Raw genomic sequence first — 16,718 nt, 5'->3', positions numbered from 1 at the left:
CATACGCCTAAATACGCATCCGAATAGTAGTTATTATTTATACAAGAATTGTGTTGCTCAAAATAATCCATACTTGTAGATGGTTTGTGGTTACTGTATAGGTATCAACCGCATAACATCGGTTTGAGCAACGTTGGGATACATTTTGAAAAACTTTATACGGGCACGACCGTAATATAAAGTGGTATACCCTCAAAAACTTTATTTAAAGACCAGGTACTTAATGGTGATCGCAAGCAAACGAAGCATAGCTCATATATAAATCCAAATGAAAAAAATCATGTTTTATGTAAGTCTTGTATATTGCTTTGGGCTTGGAACACCTGCAAGCAATATTGATGTTAACGGCTTCAAAAGATATAGAAAGTCGAGAATACCAGATTATTTCATTCATTTTATTTTATTAATAGGATGCGTTATCTAATATATTGTAGTGTACGTAGAGTATGCGTGTTAAACGACCTCATATCACCGTACATTCATGTAATATACGTATGTGGGCGTAAATTTACTTCAAATGTTTGCGATTATCTATTGAATTTATAGTTTGTAACAGATGGTTATGGTTGTCGGCGTTATCCACATTATATTATTATACTTGGACTTACAAATGTAATTATAATGTTGGGTAACCTAATTAATAAGACTTATGGGCGAAAATCTTCGCATTAACTATGTTCGCTAATGCTAACATGTATCTGATGTATCTTTAGTAGTAATACCACCAAAGCTTCAAAGCTTATGGAATCTTTCCCGAAAAATTTGTTGCATTTTCTATTGCAACATGTGGAACAGCAAGGTTGCTTCTTCCAACCACAGATTAGTTAATCAACTTACTACACACATACTTTACGTGTCCACACCCCGATTGTTTTCGAGGTATTCTCCACGGGTGACAACGAAACTACTATCCAGGCTAGCATTTTAAAACGGCGACAGATTAATGAATGTCGATTAACTTCGAACGCCTTCCGCGTATCAGCTGGTGATTAGCACCGACCGCCTTATCATTCGAAAGGGGAAGGGACATCTTTCGCATCTTCCATAGACCGCGCCTTTGTGGCGACCGCCGATTAACTTCGAATCTCTTTTTCGTACAAACTGCTGACATTGTCAATCTGATTGCAGCATGACACCCGCGTGCTACTAGCAAGCGATACCCCATTCCGAATGGGAGAATGGGCCATTTGACTAAGAAAATCGTTAATGATTTTGACATACACTATCGATTCGTCGTTTCGATCGGTTTGAAACGATGGATTCGACAGATCAGTCGCACCGTATATGGGACCCTTTACAGAATTGAAAAATTCGGTGCAATCAAGTTGTAGTAGAACATCTTCAGAACTGTGTATATTTTGTTAGTATTTCAAACTCGTGGAAAAATAACATAACCTCTTAAGACATTGAAGTTGGAATGTTTCGCGCACTCTTACCAACTTAAAAGTACCCAATCATGAAATTTTTTGGTTATGTTACTCCAATTTCAACAATGTATGTACTTCATTTTTATAATGATCATAGTAGCTATAGCACCGTGGTTGCTATGGTAATTAGATACAATTTCCGTAGAATTTAAGTATGACAATTCAACTCATGTATAAAAAATCGCATAAGCCGCAGTGCAATTGTCACTTTGACAGCGGCAAAAGTTACCTGCAACTTTTTTTCCAATTATCTATCGCATCATCCTTTCCCATATGACTAGTTTGACGTCTGTCAATAATTGATTAGTTTGGTGAATTTCTTGTTCGTTAAATAATTGTCCTGCCGAATTACACTCGAGGTTTGTATTTAAACCGAGTAAATTTGTGTTGTTGCAATTCAAATCTGTTTCCTTTTAGCAATTGCACTTCGGTGTCGCATTTATATTAGTTGACAGTTTTTCTCGTCTAATTGCTAGGCAACAGATTTTCATTACCTTAATAACCCAAATTTACTCCGCAAAATACAAACCTCTTGTGCAATTATAAGTGAAATAATATATTAGAGTCAAGATTATAGTTTAACCGTTGAGGAATATTTCAATTTTTACTGTCTCTTTTTGACCAGTTCAGTGACTATAATGTTTGTTTATTTGTTACCCTCTCGACTTGTTTGACCCTTTAGCTTTATCAAGCCCTGAACAAGGATCTCTTAGTCTACATTGTTCCCCCTCAGTAAATATTTTCCTTTTAAATTTATATATGACTAAGTGGCGTCTATCCGGTTTATTTATTTTTGCTTTGTTTTGGCTAGCCATAGAAGAGAACCTATTAACCACCCCAAACATCTTTCGAGATTCACTTTCAACGAGTAACTAAATTTTTATCTGACGATACAACAGGTCCGATTGTATGGTACAAGGCGTTTCATTATCCAATTTTCCAAATTGCCTGTTACACGGTGCATTTTCGGGAGAGCGGGTTTTCCCTCCCAGACTGAAGCAATGCAAACTAATTTCGTTTTACAATTACGCGAACTAAAAATGGAAGTCATATTCGCACAACATAAAACGAGCAAGCTTGGTAATAGTTTTCAGATTAAGTCCAGACATTTCCTTCATTTTTAATTAACTTCCAAAATTCTGTATAACATATTATGATGAGGAGTGATCTTACATTGCCAATATTGTTCTCGACACCAGTGAAGCAGTTTAATTATCATTCATACCGAACTGTGGTCCCTGAATTCTTGTCTTTAATCAAATCGTTCAAATATGGAATCTAGGTTTCAAAAGAAGCATTAGTTCCGCAGTTCAAGTCCAAAAGCAGTGAATGTAAATGTACACATTTGTAGTCGATTTATTTGTAACGTTAAGCTTGTCTATGAAGTTGAAAGCTATATCGTGCAAAAAGTGTTCTTCAGTTGGCAAGAAATAAAGTCTTCATAATACTTTAGAGATTGAATATGAATTTTGATTTAGAATACGACAGTGAGTAATGACATCGATGTGAATACTGCATTTAACCAGAAGAAGTACGAAAAATAATTGCGGTATAAGCGTAATAAAACTACATACATTATTTATCGAATTTACAGAAACACTCAGTTTTTAATTACTTCGCTATTTAATGTTTCGTAATTGAATAAAATTTAATGAGAGCTACTCTACCGGTTATACAACTCTTTAATATTTTCATTGAGCCGAGAACTAGAATCTATTCAGTTCAGTACGTGTACAGATTGCTGGCAAGCCCACACATTTTGGAGATCAATTGTAAAATATTAAATAGACGCCGTAATGCGATCAGTTATACGATGGACATTAATTATTAAGAAGTACTGAATAACCGATGGCTATAGATAGTCCAGATTTAAATTTAGTATTGGCTAATTAAATCTACAAGCTTAACGGTATTGCATAAAGGAAACTATAAATTTTTATGCAAATTGTTGTTCGATAGTGTGAAACTTCAACGTAGGTAATTACTTTTAATAAGACAATTAAATACGTGAAAAAAACTGAAGCAGGTGATCCACCAATTTTGGCATTAATTGACAGGTTGTTAAAGGTCGGAGGCTTGGATCTTGGTGACAGATCATTAAATCGATTCTTATTGAATGCATTTCGTGACAAGCCCAAACTGTTTTTAATGCCGATTTTGTACTTATAATGAGCAAACGTTGTAACCCAATTATAGAAAGGTATTGTAATCTTTTTGCTACCATTAAATCGAAACGTGCAGTGCTTTCGCATTAAAACAATTCCGATTCGGTATAGCTTTTTCTAAGTTTCTGATTCCCTCTATTTCTTCAGTCGTAAGTACTGAATATGAATCACGTATACCTAATGGAACTACCGATTCCTGGTATAGTCAAAGAAATAAGAAACGACAAACAGGACTAGTGAATTTCCCATTGGTTTCGTTTAGTCTATAATTATGCAATCCCGGGTGGTATAGTAGATTGGCCTTACTGCAAACTGAGATGCTTGAAAACGTGCCATTTCTGCTTTAAAAAAGTCGTAAACTTCTCAGAAATTTGCGTTTATGAGTTAAGGATGCTCGTAAAGTATTAGCTGGATTAATCACAGCGTGAGACGACCCGTATTGAGTAACTGGAAGATATACCACACAATTTGAACATGTAAACTAACATCCCATCAAACGCCTGCACGGGAAAAAAAAGCAAAAATTTTCTCTAAAAAACGTATGAAACCACTTGAAACAGTACGAGGAACATTGTCTCTGTTAACAAAGTACCTACCTAACTATAAATTAATTTTGTTTCCTCGACTTTGTCATTAAAAGAGATAAAATGGAAATCAATGTGTTTAACTAAGATCATTCAATATCCAGATAATATGAATCCAAGCACTTTCATTAAAGACGTGTTTTTAAATTGTTTATTAAATGTTTTAATCATCGCGATCATTTCTTTTAATGCAAAATTAATTTCAAAATTAAACTGTATTGAATCGTCACGTATTTCCATACCTTTTAATTTAAAAGTTATATAAGTCGAAGTATTAAAAGATAAGGCGATCTTCTCTGCCAATTCCAGTTTCTAATTAAGAAACTAATTATCTCTCGCACATATATTTTAATAATCATCTTATTTATGACCGCTGTAATTAATACAAAATCATACTAAATTATTTTTAATATTCCCAAAAATTTATTTGAAACTCTCCAATTTACGTTTGACTAATTATTATTATCTACCTCGTTATCGCGTTAATTGACAGTAAGTACGTTTTTGTATGATCATCAGCATCGTTTAAGATAAAGCTTAAAGATTATATACACTCTGTCCTCTTGTACGAGGTAATTACAATTCCAGTAACTGTAATGAGTGCGAGGATACTATTAATATTACTTTTTAAATGTCATTGAGTTAGCGTGCCATTTTGTTTACCTATAGACCTACGGTATAGTCGAAATGGCTGATGAAGACGGAGAGAGTAACCATACTGACTAGTTCCAAAAAAATCGCCTTTCCCAGTTAATGTGTAAATCCAGTCGCCTTAACGTTCTTCTCAGATTGAAAATATTTCCTTATTGGATTGATACGCCTTCAGCTTTTCTTAACTCTAGGTGCGTTTTGGTTGATAATAGTATAAATTCTGCAGAGTTCAAAGTTCCTGAACTTATGCGCGATTAGAAATACTTTATTTCGGGCGAATACACTATTCTATTTTTAGTTTGCGCAATTGTAAACGAAATCAATTTGCAGTCGCTCAAGCTTACTATAGACAAAGTACTTGTACCGCTAGTACGAAACCGTGCAACAATTAGCATACCGTGTCACGTATTTCCCAATGCAAACGAAACCATGCAACTTATTGCAATAAGGAGCGTATACATAGGGATACGCGGACGATCTTGCGATCGTCATAACTGGAATGTTTCCAAACACCGTGAAAGAGCTCATGTAGGGGGCTCTTGAACGGGTGGATAGGTGGTGCAGTAGGCATGGTCTTTTCGTTAACCCGGAAAAGACCGGGTTTTTTTACGAATAGGAGGAGGGCCGTGTTTGATGGAGCAACTTTTTTTGACCTGAAAAGGGCACATTGAGCGAATAAGCAAAAAGGCCACTGCATTGTCTATGGGCATATAGAAGGTTGTACATCGGGCTTGAACCCTCTATAGGTATATTGGCTGTAGTGATAAGGCCAATCATACTGTACGGTGCACTTGTGGTACTTCTGGAACTAGAGCCTGTAGAGCAGAGGCACGGAAGGCTTCCATACGACCAAACCATTGGGACGAGTGGAAGAATCGAGGCAGCGTTGAGCACGGATGGCCCTGGGAGGAAACCCTCGGATCCGATCCCATCCTCACAAGAAGGGATGTGATCCAGGTTGTCTTACTAAGACCGAAGTATTATAAAGTCACTCTCCCAGATAGGGAGCAGTGGATAGAACTGCTAGAAGTTGTTACCGGATTGAAAGTGGTAGTAAGTAACAAAACTATACATATACAGGAACATAATATTTCCACCATAAAGTCGAAGTGTGCGCGGGGATGGGGTCTAGTCCGACTGCCGGGGTAGAAGGGTTAGCTAGGTAAATGATTAGCGCTGCGACTGAAGTTCTCGAGCCCAACAGGAGTTGCGCTCGGGGTTGAGATGGCTGATCGGGGTTTCTCCAGGGTGTCGGCTTTAGATCGTGTACTTTTTATCAAATCGTTTCGTCGCGTCGTTTGATCTAGCAAGCGGTCGTGCCCGACAGGGCTTCTATTTTGCATGGGTCCGTGTACTTCAAGTGAAGGTTCTCGGCGTGTTGGTCCCCGTTGAGATTGGGTGCGGGCTGGTCCGTAATTCGCGTAGTGGCTGCGGTATCGAGCTTGGTTTACATTGCCTCCTCTCTGCGCCTCCCTGGGGGTGAGGGTGGTGTTCCCCGACTTTCCACTTGCTAGGACTGGGTAGGTCGTGGCGTGGCGGTGTTCTTCTTTGTTCGCAGAGTAAAAAGCACTATCGGAAGGCGCCCGGATTCTTCCCTATGAGGTGCGTCCGGGGTTCTTGATTACGGCGTTCGAAGGGGTTTGTCTGGGGGTGCCAGGTGGGCGTTGTTCAATGTTGATGTTGATTATTTAGGAAAGCTGTATCTCGCGAAAAACTGTCCTCATTGGGAATTCTTCTACTCACATGCTGAAGGAAGGTCTGTGATGACAATTATGTGGTGGTACGCTGTGGGTGTAGCGTTGTAGGGGCCCATAATATTCACAGAGACGGACTCCCAGCGTTGTGTGGGTTGGAGTGTGCGAACTGATGCGCGTTGTCTCTTCACTGCGGCGCAAACCCAACATCTGCGGACGTAGTCTGTGGCGAGTGCGCCCATTGTAGGAAATAAGTAAATCTACACGCGTATAGGACTGTGTCGTGGGTTTCCTTTGGAGCGACAAGGTGTGGTCCTTGTTCGCCGTTTCTGTATCATAATAATAATAATAATATATTTATTGCGTAAATGTAAAACAAATACACAAAAGGCAAAAATTTGACGTGGTCGATCTTCCATTCTGCCAAAGTAAATTAAATATAATGGCACAGCTTTGCTATAATATAACTTACATTATAATTATAATTAGTAAATAACGATACAAAAAAAGAGACAAATTAAAGATAATAAAATAATAAGTGTAATAATATGCTTTAAGTGCAAGTTAAACTTTAATTTTTCCTAGTATTAAAGACTCATTGACATTAGATTTGAAGTTAGGGTAACTTAAATTTATAAATTCAAAAATTAAATTAAGCGTATGGGGAGCCACATAGGCAAAGCATCCCTTATATTTAGAAGTCCTATGTTTAGGTATGTGATATTTTAACTTTCTTATATTAATGCTGTGTAGACCGCTTCGTTTTACGATACATTCAGTTAAATAACTTGGACTGTTATACTTTATCAACTTCCATAGGAAGGTAGCCATAAGTTGGAAGACTCTTTCACGTGTTTTGAGTTCGCCTAATTTTGTATAGATGGGTGTTATATGATGACCGAAAGGAATGGGATGAACAAATCGTAAGCAAGCATTTTGCAGTTTTTGCAACTTTGCCTTATTGTAGTCCGGTAGAAAATTAAAGTAGACTGCAGAACAGTAATCTGTGTGTGGATAAATGAGCGATTTCACTAACATGAGCTTTGTTGCCACGTCCAGTTCCGACTTAAGATTATAATATAGATTTTAATTTACAAATACTAATGCTAAATAGCTTATTTATATGTTGCGAAAAACTAAAATTATCATCTAATATTAAACCTAAATTTTTGGCGGATTGAACCCATTGTATTTGAACATTATTAACATATACATGTAGACTGTCCAGGTGAACGTAGTTTTTATTAGTTTTATTACTAACATATAGCATAGGGCAATTGTTTTATCGGGATTAATACGCAGCCCATTATGTAAGCACCATTCAGATATTTTGTTTAAATCTATGTTAAGTTGGCTTATTGTCTGAGAAATGCTAGGTATATCACAAGAGATGTATAATTGCAAGTCGTCTGCGTACATGTGATAACGGGCGTATTTGATTACCGATGGCAGTGCACTGACATAAATTAAAAATAATATCGGACCCAAAATACTGCCTTGAGGTACGCCTGCGGAAGTTTCCAGTGAAGGTGAAATTTGGTCGTTATATAAATCCGATTGAGACCTTTGTACTAAATAGCTCTTGAATCACTCACGAGAGTTAGAGTTAAAACCGAGGTGTTCCAGTTTTGAGAGCAGTAGATCAAAGTTAACTAAATCAAAAGCTTTACTTAAATCTAGTAAGACTATGAAAGTAACTTTGTTATTGTCTATATTTTGAGAGATATCGTTTACCACCTTCAGCAACGCCGTTTGGGTACGGTATCAGGACGTGTTCTTGCAGGAACTTTCTCTGTTGCTTGTCTGTGGGTTCGTGTTTTTGGTACTGTTCCCATGCTCGGATTAATATTTGGGCGACGTGGTTGGTTATCTGATTGTGTTTCACACGGATCGCTACTTCCACGTTAGCTATAGCTGGACCGATGCATTGGGAGTTCCGGGACTAGCATTCGTTTCAGATCCGGACCTGTTTCTTCAGGGGCTGTTTCAGGGTTCCGCTAGGTGATTCTCCTCCCCAGCGCAGTGTTCGACCCAGAACGTGAACTCTTGCACTCTAGTCTAGTCATAGCAGGGCTCGACTGTCGGTGCGTAAGGTAAAGCGACGGTCTTCTAGGTACGGCATGTACCGCTTGATCGTCCACGTCACCGCTAGTCACACCTGCTTGCCCCCGTGGTACCTACTTACATTGCGCTGAGATCTGCTTGAAGGATGAATGGCGGGTTGCCGTGATAGCCACTGTTGTAGGACCGATTTTAATTCTTGAAAAGCTCCGTATACCGCGGCTGTCCAAGTGAAGCGGATCCCCTTTTTCAGTAGGTCGATCAGCGGGTTTTGTAATGCTGCGCAGCGGGATATGTAGTCTGTCAGCCAATTGCTAGGTCTAGAAAGCTACGCAACTGCTTGCGGGTTGTGGGTTGTTCGGAAGCGCGTAGGCATCACCGGTCCGGTCCCAAAAGAGGCTGGTTATCCTCTGCGGAGATTATGTGATCGTAAGTGTGTTGCTGGAGACGGATTACGCGAAGGTGGGCCAGGTGTACTTTCCAGGTGTTAGAGTAATGTCGTCACGGTAGACCATCGCAAATTTCCGTCATTAGCCGGGGTGTTATTAGTTTTTGAAACGTTGATGGTGCGTTTTTGAGGTGGAATGGTATTGCTCTGAATTGGTGGCAGGCGCCGCCGCCGTCTGGAGTGGTGAAATCCGCCAGTGCGCGTTCCAGTTAAGTATATTTCAGTGACCCGAACAGTCAAAGTTACACTTTTTTAGATTCGAAGAGGAGTATTGATTAATAAAATAAAATTAACATATAATTGATTAACGTATACGTTAATCAATGGTTGGATACAGCGAGGTCGAATTCGCTAAGAAAATACCTTTTACCTCAAAAGTAATCGATTTGCTTCTAGATATTATACCAATTCCTCTCTACACAAACTAAGTGACTTCCTAATCTTTGGATGTATGATTTTACAACAGCCGATAGAAAGGGGTGGAAGTGAGCTTTTTCTTGTAGATGAACGATCTTGAAGATAAACGAATAATGGTCTAAATTACATACGACAACAATACTTTTGAGAATAAGATACTAATGAGAATATTTAAAGGAAGATATGTTTCGTCTTGTCTCTGAAATATTGGTGTAATAAAATGAAAAAAATTTAACGATCTAATTAATCCGTTGAACAAGTACAGAGCTGAGTAAAAAATAGGTAAAAAAAACTTGTGCTTGTCCGATTGACGATGCCCACGTAGAATTACTATTCATACGATTAGTTTTTAGTTTTGAAATTATTAAAAGTTGTCATGCTGTTATATTTACTCTAATATTCTAATTAATATTCACTGATTTAAATAAATCTAACGGTCATTATCTCATCCTCCCGAACAAAATTGATGTAGGTATTTTAAATTCCATAATATCCATTTAATCGTATGCATTTATATCTTTCACATATTTTATGTACTTTATTGACAGCTTTTTTTATTACTAACCACGCTTAAGTGTACTAATTTGAATTTGGGGTTAACATAATTAATGCGTCGAGTAAAGTAGCAGGTTCTTAAGGAACGTACCAATTAAAAACTGAGCAGCCAATGGCGGTACTATTTACGCGGTCATTATTTATGAGAGGTTTACGACCCTTTCTATACTGTCCATATGCAATGAGTTCAATTGATATCTCGATAACTTGCGTAAAACGATTTTATCTTTTAATGCCACCTACAAGTCAATATTGATATCAAGGTCCTTTATTCAGGTTGCACCTTTTTAAAAGTGCATTTTAGTTTGCTGGCAACTTCAAGTTTACTCAATTACTGACAAATTAGAGTTATCTTGCCCACGCGTTCTTTCTGCATAAATTATTTTTGAGATGAAAAACTCTGCATTGGGGCGATCCACGTGCTACATTATAAAAAATACAGAATCTAAGGTGATTACCATAAAAATACACTTTAGCTTGTTCTATTGCATTATAAATAAATTTAAAGCTCGCACAATATCTGTTCAGTATAATATTGAGATATAAAGCCTATGTGTGTTCAATGGTGAGCAGTATGTGGTAATTGACTGGAACCCATTTTAGTAATCCAATGGTAATTATGTTGTTCACGTCTTGATATTTTCTTTTAAAGTAATCCGGTAGGTATACGCGATTGAAACAATGAACGCCAAATCTTCACCGAGTGCGTGGGATTATTAATACATATACATATAAATTAAAAACCTACGCAATCGACCAACTTTTAACTTAATTATGTACATAAACAGGATAATCTGTCAATTACGTGAATAGTTTCCCTAATGCCACCCCAAAAAGGAGTACGACTGCTTGATAATGCGGTGATTACAGTCGCAATTAGTGGCCATAATTTGCAATATTATGGCCTAGTCCATAATGATAAAGTAAAACGGCCGCCTGTCAATGTGCCAGTCGTTCTTAGGTGTCAATCCAAGGTAAACTCAAGTATTTTAGAAATACTTGACAAATGCTTGACATCTGTTGTCAATGATATATATATATTTTATAGTTTATTGAATTCCATGAAATTTTCATTTTTAAGGGTTGTTGCAGTCGTACATAAAGCTTTGTATATATCGCGTCCATAAATAGGCTTTATTGGGACTCTTCTTGTTTATTTGTGCCGAGCGAGCTGATAAACGGCTCGTCCATAAAGACCCAGTTTATGTACTTGATATATAAATAGTTATTATGTGAGCTTGCACGATCACCGTATAAATCAAGGAGACGTTTTTGGGCTGTCGATTTTCTATATTATGTACTGCATTTATTTGTATTCTATTCATTTCTGAGCGGTTAAAGTCAATATTTGATGAAGAGAAAGGATAACGTTATTTTGCAATGATAAGAGATAGTAAGAGAGGTAGTCCATAAGGGTTCGTACTGAATTTGAAGAGATGAACACGCTTCTGTGGAGGGCGTAATGGGTTAACCGATTTTCACATAATTGGTTTTATTGGACACAGCTCTCCTCGTGTAATCAGATTAAGAGTCTTTTTAGTAAAGGTGGTGAGTGATAGAGGGCGCGCTTAGACATTAACATAAACTTTTTAGATTTTCTCGTAAATTTAAACGATGTAATTTATATATTATACAATCAAATAAGATGAGAATACGGAAATATCCGTAAAAACTACATTTCGATATCTGTTTCCTAAGGAGAGATATGGCGAAAATACGCACATCCGCCATCTTGGTGATATATTTTGTGAATGTGCGCATGTTGGCCATATCTCTGCTTAGGAAACAGATATCAAAACGCGGTTTTCACTCATATTTTTACTTTGTCATCTTATTTGATAATATCATGTAGATAATAATAATATTGTTCCATACCCGCGGCCTCTACCACTCATCACGTTTCCTAAAAAAAACTCTGAATCTGGTTACACGAGGAGAACTCTTTCCGAATAACGGACTTATAATACTTTTTAAATGCGACTACGATTATTTACAATTCTGTATCGAAAGCCATTATGCACAAATGTTATTTCACGGAATTTCAACGAATTAAAATATTTCACCTTTGAACCCTGACCACGGCCGTCTGAATTCAGAAGGGCGCTCTCTGCCAATATCTGCACTTAAATAAAAATTTAGATACTTTATAAGCCACTTTGTATGACGAGAACTTTCTCGTTCACTGCAAGCCTATGCTGAAAATCTTGCGATCTGTTTTTTAATGACCCGAGTGAAATACAATTCACTCGGGTCATTATTTCACTCGGGTCATTAAAAAACAGACCTTGGCAGTGTTTCTAGATGCCTCTGATTGAAATTAAAACTTCGGAGTGAGTCACTTTTTCTTTCGTTATTACGTGTTTTCTACCAACTGACTGCTTTTCAATTTTAATTTCCCGACGCTTATGTATTTGGGGTCTGCAGAATTACCTACTTATCTCACTAATGGCTTCTCTTCAAATATGAAAACCATTATCCACATACTCTTAACTTATTCTTAATTTTTCCAATTTCGGTGGTGAGGTAGTTGGCCCAACTTGAAGAATTTTTATATTTTATACATTGTCAATAAATTAAATACTGCCTACTCTTACTTAGGCTAAGTGTATTGTTCCGTACAAGATTTATATGATGTAAAACCGAAGAGCAGCTGTGCAGCTATCTATATTCCTACGATCACAAGAGGATTACACAAAAGCACGAGTACTTAATTCTTGTAATTTATACCATTTCCTAGAATTGAATGAACGCCATAAATCTGAGCGCTAATTTTTTGGTGTGTCCATTCGCAAAGATGAATTAGCGGTTTCATTGTATGCGCACTTCTGCCTGTTGTGACATTCGGCGGCTTGTTTTGACGCAAGTTCTTGCGGTAAAAAGAAATATCTCCTGCAATTCTCGAAAGTATAATTATTATAATCATTGACATCGGCATTCGAGGCTGTTAATTCCACTTCGGTTACAAATTTATAGTACAACTGTACATTAGGTCTCATTTAAATGTCTGATATGTATCTAGTTGCATTAAAAATTATGCCGCCGAATTTCCTTTCATAAAATTTGCTTCGTTAATTTTCAAAGTCGATCTAAAAAACTCGCATCAAATACGCTATAAATCAACGGATTACCATGTCATATAATCAAAGAAATTTCGAGATATTAATTTAAATGTTACACGGATCATTATTTATATCTTAATTGTAACAAAAACTTGCTTCGGAATCCTTGAGCTAAATCTACTTTCATTTAAATATTTCACGAACATCTATGAAATTGCGTAAAAGTACGAGTAATTCCTTCGAATTCACAATTTTCACAAAATTAGCGTATGATTTGAGCGCAAAAAACTACAACACGCTAATAGAATTTCGCAATTAATAACGTTATGAAGACCACCAACTGGTTAATGTTCGATCAACAATTATTTAGTCATTATAAAACAAGGAACTGTACCCGGCATTCATGTTAATTGATTTATGCGATGCAGTACAATTATTACATACAGGATGAATGGTTGTTATTAATCAATTGATAATTGTACGAGGTAGTTCTGTAAGAATTTTTTTTATTGTAAGAATGAGCTCACGTATCATTGGCTTCCCACTGCGTGATAATGCGAATATTGTTCTTAGGCAGGCTAGTGGTAGCATCAAGATAAATAAGTATTATTGCTCATCTTTTTAAGGTACCGAAATGCAACTATCTACAATAAATTTCTTCGATTAATTTACCCATTACAAATTAAGTAGACACAGATTACTCTTACGTTCCTATTTATGGTAACGTTTTTAATTTACACAACTTTTGAGGAATTAATGTATATTTAATATAATAGTGTGGCAGCTTCTCAGAGGAACATACTGAAATCAAGTGGAAAAACAAACAAAAAAAGCACCCATGGCTAGGCAACTAAAAACTGCTTTCGATGCAGAATAAATGAGTGTCTGGATCTATTTTAATGATGGATCACTCTATATGAGTTGAATTTCAATTTTTTAAGGCTAAATGTGGTCGATAATTTAGATTGAACACAATTTCGATCGTATCATTTGAATTCGAGGTTAATGTTTTGTATCAGAATTATTAAATGTTTAATTTTGTTTAAAAAATCACCTTGTATTTTGTTTATTTTATTGTTTAGTTTTATTTCGTGCTGAACTATTAGGGACATTTGAAAATGATTGCGTAGTGTTCTGCAAAAGTTTATCTGTTTTAAATCCGGTCTTGGGATAAGGCGTTCATTACCATTGCGTAAAAGCTAATTAAGTTGAAGATAAGCAGGTGTCCTCCGTAAGTAAAGACAGTTGAATTTATCACAAACGCATATTTGTTGGATACAATAGGGGAGTGGGCTGTGGAACGTCTTTTCTAGGAAATTTGATTGAAGTACAAAATGATAAAGTAGCGTCGGAGGGTGTTAGAAGGGAAGAGTCGTTAAATAAACGAAGCAGACGTTATACGTGGCTTTTTGAAAAGACAGTCAGTCTTGGTGGTTGTAAAGTCGTTATAGAAGAAAGTTTAGATAGTGATTTAAGAGATTTTATTATTTCGTTGTAAAAGTGAATGTTATAATTGGACCGGAAGCGTCGCACAAGTGGAGCCTTTCTCTAACGTTTTTCTTAATACCCAATAAAATGAAGTTTATCCACCACCAAAAAGCCACTATTACATTTCTAATTACAACAAAGCTAATTAGGGAATAAGGAAAAAAACTGTAAATAACATAATATAATATAAATAAACAGTTCGTATCGACACGCGGTTTTCGGCATGGAGGGTTCAGAAAAATACGAAGGAAAGAGCTATTTTTTTGAAAATTGCGCATGGAGTGCAAAAATGAATTTATTATTGCATCTTGTTTGCAAATTTATAAAAATATAAAGAATGCTGAAGAAAATTGATTGGAAATCGTTACTTGTGGATTCTCGTGGTCGCCAAGTCACACCCTCAAAATTGACCGGGGGTACAGTAAGGTGAGAAATTAACCGCGCCAAGAAATTGTTCGGTAATTGTTAGGCGGAGGATTTCGCGGTCAAAAAACGTTATTTTGCGTTATTTAACATTGGAAAAATAACCTTTTCTACAGATGACCTGCACGTTACGTTTAACGTTAGTGAGGCTTCACAGGGCTGATTGTTTGATTCTGTCGAGAACCGTATCAGGTTCATTAAAACTAACAGCTGAGGCGTAAGTGAGAACGCATGGAGATTTAATTGCCATCGTCCCTATTTTATTAATCTCTGGCAACTTCATTTATTAAATTCTGAAATAATTAGGGAACGGATTCCCCTTTAACTACTTAGAGTGGATGTAATTGCGTTTTTTTTCCTTATTGTAAGTACCGCCGTTTGTATTTCATTTACTTGCTGCCATCTGTTATACGAAAATTGCAGCTTCATCTACAATTAGCCCTCTTATTTAAAAGCTATGTACATTTTATGGTGTCAACGAGAGGGATTTCTTTTGAGGCTCAAGTTCTGGCTCGACATTTTAGTTCAAAATCAAATTTACTTTAAGTGAAGGACTAGCTTGAGCTTCAGAGACCCTTCACCTACGATTCTGTTGACGTACGAGTATGCAATTTTGGGTTAAATTCACCGTTGCCTGCGAGTGCCCACACCCTTGACATATCTTCCACATGCTCATAACGAGCGGCCATTTGCTGGAATTGGTTCATCGGGTCATGAACGAGATTTGATATAGGGATTCGATCCCCAAGAAAGAGACAAGTTCCGTAACTTTTTAGCGTATTAGTTAATACCTATTTTGCCCCTTCCAGGTTAAATGCATTCAAGTATTTTGTAAACATTTTTACGCATTTTATATTTTTGCCACCTCGGTTAAGTTATGATCGAGGGGAATATTATTGTAGTCCCCAACTTCTTTATGAAGTGATTAGCCGAATAAGTACCGTCCGTGTTATAGAAGGAGATTACGAGTAGAGCAATGCCTTTCAGGCACTAGTTAATTAATTATATACCGAGCTCTGCGGCTTGAGTGGTTTTTTTTTTATTATTTGCAGGACTTGGATGCGAGAACTGAGCTCACTTCTTGGCGTCAACGTATAATTGATGCAGGGTAATGGTTGCCTTATATGTTTTACTTGTACTTGGTCCTATACGTGCGAATTTATAACAATTTCTTTGTGGAAACTTGTTTTAAGATTCAGTAACCCATTTAGTTCATTCTTGATTTGGGGGTTTGCTAAACTGAGGAATTTCAAATTGTACGTTTAGTGAATTTAATAAGATTTTGTAACATAAGTTATCATTTTGAGTAGTTGGGGGAGTATTTTGAATATTTGTGTGCTACGCTACCCCATTGTGGAGAGAATTTTTAGTTTTGTCATTTGTTTGAATAAACCAGTATTTCTTTTGGTACCTAAATTGATTTTTACTGCTAATACTACTTTTGTATCTTCTCAATTTCATACGGGGAGAGTTAAGATAGAAATTGAGTGGCGCTCAACCATTGGTAAATGTAACGAACGAAACGAACTACCGCTGTGACAGATTAGAAGCTTGTATTTTCTTGTTTAACCCTGAGCTAGTTGGCTGTTTATTCGGTGGGTTTGAGGAAACGGAGCGCCAACTCTGCCAACCGTTATATGGTGATATTTTAAATGGGGTACTTCAAGGACCACACTTTGGACCTCTACAACCGAACGCTACGGTAAGAGATCTTTCTGAACACAAACGAAGCATAATTCTATAGTA

General features: G+C 36.8%; 1 long non-coding RNA gene across 1 annotated transcript; it reads left to right on the top strand.

The window, feature by feature from the left end:
* The first annotated feature begins 8,935 nt into the window (after positions 1-8,935).
* LOC116181468 lies at positions 8,936-9,624 on the top strand. The gene is made up of 3 exons (XR_004147255.1): positions 8,936-9,011; positions 9,054-9,243; positions 9,287-9,624. It is a non-coding gene; the product is annotated as an uncharacterized LOC116181468 (long non-coding RNA).
* Positions 9,625-16,718: the final 7,094 nt, after the last annotated feature.

This window comes from Photinus pyralis, unplaced genomic scaffold (genome assembly GCF_008802855.1).
Source record: "Photinus pyralis isolate 1611_PpyrPB1 unplaced genomic scaffold, Ppyr1.3 Ppyr1.4_LG1, whole genome shotgun sequence".
Classification (NCBI taxonomy): Eukaryota; Metazoa; Arthropoda; class Insecta; order Coleoptera; family Lampyridae; genus Photinus; species Photinus pyralis.
Note: the sequence above shows the minus strand (reverse complement) of the source record. Positions and strands in the feature narration are given on the sequence as shown.